The sequence below is a fragment of the Ixodes scapularis genome, unplaced genomic scaffold, assembly GCF_016920785.2.
Source record: "Ixodes scapularis isolate PalLabHiFi unplaced genomic scaffold, ASM1692078v2 PGA_scaffold2__306_contigs__length_199485367, whole genome shotgun sequence".
NCBI lineage: Eukaryota > Metazoa > Arthropoda > Arachnida > Ixodida > Ixodidae > Ixodes > Ixodes scapularis.
The window spans coordinates 114,729,830-114,735,101 of NW_024609857.1; the positions used below are offsets into that span (position 1 = coordinate 114,729,830).

At 44.1% G+C, this 5,272-nt stretch overlaps 1 pseudogene; it reads right to left on the reverse strand.

Moving 5' to 3' along the window:
- Positions 1 to 2,440: 2,440 nt before the first annotated feature.
- On the reverse strand, positions 2,441 to 4,728 carry LOC115323375 (annotated as a pseudogene).
- Between the last annotated feature and the right edge of the window lie 544 nt (positions 4,729 to 5,272).

Below are 5,272 nucleotides of genomic sequence, written 5' to 3' on the forward strand. Positions count from 1 at the left end.
ATTTACCTCAGAAGCGTCACCGCTTTTGTGGACTAGTACGACAATCGAACTTTTCCACAGGGACGGGAATATACACAGTCGCAAAGAAAGGTTAAAAATGTGCTCCGAAACAGGCGCAAATAACTGTCCGCAGCCCTTAACGATAAAGCTCGGTATCTGGTCAACGCCCACTGAAAACTTTGGCTTCAGTTTCTTTATCGCTTCCAAGGTTTCAACCGTATCCACGCGAGTGATATGCAAAGCGTCATCGCAAACAAAATTTTTAGACGAGGTAGCACCAAGGAATATATCTGAAGAGTAGCACTCTCGGAAGTGATTTGCGAAACCATTAGCTACTTCTTGCGGAGAAGACACGTATATTCCAGACCCACTCCGTAGAAAAATGATGTTAGTTGTGTCCTTTGTGTGTTTTGACAAATCGCCAGAACTCATGCGGCTTGCGGAACAAGCTATTTTCTACTCGGACCTGGTGAGCGCGTTTGTCGTACGCAAACAGTTTTTTAACGAGCACTCTATAAATCTTGAACTTGACATCCCACAACTTCACGCCACTTGACTTATATAGTTTATGACACTGCGCTTTTTTCTGCATATAATACCGCAGTTCCTTGGAAAACCAAGCGGCATACTTGGGAGGCCTTATGAACCGCTTCGGTACAAACACATCAATGCCCTTTCGCACTATAGCTGTAAAATTTTCGAACGGTATCAATACATTTTTCGTTTAGAATTGTCGACCAGTTACATCCCTGAAAAAAAAAAAAATTACATAAGCCCAGGTAATCGCCAGTGGAGTACGAGTAGCTAGAGGAACTTTGACAGACACGCGGTCTTCGGGAAAAAGAATATGACACACTAAAAGGTCGGTGAAAAACATCAGGGCTAACAAGAGTATCACTTACTAAACTCAAATTGTCAATTGGAAAATTTGAAAAGAGTAGATCTAGAATATTTCCGGCAACATTTTCTAGCCCGTTAAATTGAGTAAGCCCATTAAAACGAGTGAAGTACATCAAACAAGATACTTTTTTTATATTTTCGAAATTAACTGAGTTAATTTGTCCAGATTCCCAATCTACACCGGGGAGATTGAAATCCCGAACAGGTGAACGCGAAACTTCGAAAAGTCAATCTGCTTCTCAAGTCTTTCAAAATGATCTACGAAAGCAGTTGCATCCGAAAGAGGAGGAACATAATAATTGCCTATTAAATAGTTAAAGCCATCGGCAGCAACAAGTTCTACCCAAACACATTAGGCATGCGTTTCAAGGTCGTATCGCCTACAGTTAGACGTATAACTGTACACTGCAACTATCACACCACCGCCAAACTTTTGACCAGTCACCGCGTAATCCCTGTCCCTTCTATGGACTGTATAGCGAAAAGGAAAATAACTTGGCGTGGAGTTGTGGGATGGCGTGGAGTTGTGGGATGGGGTGGAGTTGTGGGCTGTCAAGTTCAAGGTCTATAGAGCGCTCGTTGAAAAAACTGTTTGCGCACGACAAGAGCGCTCACCAGGTCCGAGCAGAAAATAGCTTGTTCCGCAAGCCGCATGAGTCCTGGCGTTTTGTCAAACAACACACAAAGGACACAAAGGACACAACTAACAGCATTTTTCTACGGAGTGGGTCTGGAATATACGTGTCTTCTCCGCAAGAAGTAGCTAATGGTTTCGCAAATCACTTCCGGGAGTGCTACTCTTCAGATATATTCCTTGGTGCTACCTTGTCTAAAAATTTTGTTTGCGATGACGCTTTGAATATCACTCGCGTGGATACGGTTGAAATCTTGGAAGCGATAAAAAAACTGATGCAATGACACACAAACGTATAAACCAGCCGTATGTTCCGCAGTGACGTTAACTCCCCCACTCGTATACCACTGTAGCGACAGTTGAATACAATATCTATTTAGCACCTCGGTCAATCTTTGCTCACTTTTTACGTGCTAGTGGTACACCTTTCTCGATATATGCAAGTTGAACAAGTAAAAAGCGTTTCTTGTTCTACTGTTTGCATCATTCATCTTTTAAAAAAGGGTTCATCAACCTCTGTCGGGAAACTATGTATCTCTGCACCTTTCCTGCTCTGAAGAGATTGTTCTTCCCTGCTTGATACATCATGTTTTTGCTCTTGAAAAGTCACAATATCACAATATGCAATAGGTGAACAAACCAAGACGCAAGTAATAAACGTACGTAATACAGGTAAATAATTTAAATACCGTTCATTTTCAGAAATATTTCCAGAAATAAATACGCAAATACACAATGGTATTCATGGCAAGTTTCTTCACAGTTCGCGTTCGTGCCACTACTTGCTCTAAGTTCGGACTTGAAGCTTTCGCTCATTTTTAGAGGCTGCAGCCTCTTGGATAGGCTCTTTTTGGTTCCGACAGTAGTTAGCTACGAAAGTATTGAATGACACACTCAAAATGTGCATCACAGGCTTGGGGTCATGTTCAGGTCATCATACTTGGTCAACGTCTCCCTAGTGACACACATTAACACTCCCTTCTTGTTTTGAACTGCCAAGAACTGTTGTGCATTCTCATTGTACGTGACCTTTTTCGAGCACTCGCTGTGTGTAGAACCCGGCATTCACAAATACTGGTTTAAAATTTCATCCCTCCCCGGGCGATTCCTTTGATCAGGCTTGCATCGTAGATCAGAATTCTTCTCTCTTCCAGGTTGAGATTTTCTTCGCAAACTTCGCAAACAAGTTTTTTTTTTTGTTGAAAATTGCATGGGGACATGAAGGCATCTGATCATGTTTAGCAGCGATGTCAGTCACGTTAACTAAAACGCTGAACTGGTTGCGTTCCGCCTGCGCCACCTCTCCGTGTGTTGCTTGTTCCTGTGCCCTGCCAGTAACTCGGTGGCGGGCACCAGTGGCAGCATCTTTAGAAATCTGATCTTCGTCTCCAACTCGTACAACTGGCGGATGGAAATGTGGTCTTGCGTCCCAGCAAGTCTTCTGTATTTTCCAAATCTGGCATCCAAAGAGTCTGTTTGAAACTTGCCGAGCAGAACATAGCTGGAACCAAGCTCCCCGAGGCAGTAGGTCGACATCTTTACCAAGGCGTAGCAAGTCAGCCTGAGTGCTTTATGTGTATCATTGGCCAGTCTCTCACTGTATGTGTCCATTGCTTACCAGGTGTCAAGCCACGCAACCATGTCATTGAGGAACTTGAGCTTCGGGTCTGCCACAGAAAGTGACAGGTTCACGCATCGGGTCTCGCGGCCTCTGTCCCGTTTAAGGAAGTCTTTACATTTGCAACGTTCCACCTTCTCACAATTAGCTCGATGAAGTCAGCAGTTTCCACGATGTTCGGGATGCTGATGTCATTTCCAAGTGTTTAGAGCTTACACAACGGGGTCATTGAAGATTTTAAAGACCAACTTCACATTTTGGAGTTCCAGACTTGATGGATGTAGCGCCCTGGCACTGAGTCCATTGCCAAACTTGTGGCTGCTTTAAGCCAAGCTTGTTGCTGCGTCCCTTATGTGTCTCCACTTTCTAAATATGTAAAAAGCACCAACACGCTCAAATAGTACAAGTTTAAACTTAGCCAGTTGGGCATTCTTGTGAAGCTGCAACACTCCAAAGCATCAAACCAAGCTTGTTGCTGTGATGAAGCAGCAGTCGCCGATTCAATGCTCTCAAACCGCGGAAATGCAAAGCACCTTCCAGAACTTCCTTGGCTCAGCCAATTGTTCCGAATGCATTTCAAGAGGTGCACGGGGTCCACGATGAAAAAGAGGGTTCTGTCTGTGTCTGCTGGGTGGGTGTAAACCATCTCAATTTTGGCTTGGGTGACGAACTATGAAAGCATCTTGCTTTTGATGGCATTACTGTTGGCTAGGACGGCGATGATCTTGAATCCTAGTGCTTCGCGCCTTAGGATGATTTTTTTGACGAAGCAGTGCAGCTGTTGTATATCTCTCTGGCACACGAGGAGGACATGCCCCACATCCTTGTTGGATGACAATAGGCTCTGAATCATGAGCACATGCGCTGTTAGAGCTGCTTTGCATGTGTTGGCAGAGCTGCCCTGGACATTTCCGCCCTTATAATCGATGTAAGGTTTTTAATGTGCTTCATCTAACATGAGGGTGGTGACCTTCTTGTGATCTTGAAGGTGTTCACATTGCTTTCTTATGTAGGGCAGCAGCTATTCATTGTCTTGTTCTGTTGCGGGGTCCAGCTGTTGGTTGGAACAAAGTCTCCTGATCGTAAAGGGATCTGGCAGCGTGATTCGTGATGTGACCCTCATAAACTTGTCTGCGTGTTGCGAAATTGTGTATATCAGGCTTGCGAAAATTAGGAAGTCTGGTGTATACTTGGCCTTCTTTCTCAGCAGCACGTCTAGCTGTTGGCATAAAAATGCCAGCGCATCTGCAATGTCCTGAGCTTCGTTGTCATTCCCGAGGTCATCAAGTGATGTCAGGATGAGTCCCAAAATGGCATCCTTCTTCTTGCTAGTGTCGCATGATGTGGCCGGCTTTTCGAATGCTCTGATTTTTTTCAGCAGGTCAACCAGCGTATTCAGACTGTTAATGGTGGTCGGTATCCAAAAGTCGCCTGAAAGCTTGATTGTCTTTGTGCCGTAACAGTATAACCGTTAGGTTGGGCTTCACAGTAACAGAGTACTTCAGCTGTGGGGCGTTGTAAGTCAGAAATCTAATACCTTAGTCGTTTTGAATGTAGTTCCAGAAATGAGTAACATTGATGTCTTCGGTTAGGTCTACGAGTTGGTCGTATGACATTTCTTCCTTGCTTGGTCCTCTCGGTCTCCTTTTAGGTGGCTCTCTCAGTGGTCGTTCTTGAGGTAGTGAGGAGGAACTGCAGGCAAATATTGTCGGCACATTACAGTTTGAAAATCTCGGTCTATCGAGACGGGCCTCAAGGACTGCTCCGGTTCTGGGGTTTGTGTTCTGTGATGGCGTGACCACAAATTTGTCTTCAAATAGTGCTGCACACACATACAATAAATAAAGTAGGACTGTCTCGTGTGGCTGTGCTATGTGGTAGTCTAATCATCTGTAGATTTCAATGAACAATGTATTATAATAATTTCGTCGTAAGGCTTTTGATTGTCTCATAGTTCGTTGCAGGACAATGTGACCACTTTTCTTTGACAACAAAATTACTGGCACCATCTAATATTGTGTAGTCCTCGACAAACGCACGTTCTCCACTGAAGGCATGAATATACTTGCTTAACCTGGACTGACCCTTTAGTGAAGGAAACTAGTAGAGTGTCCTTCAAT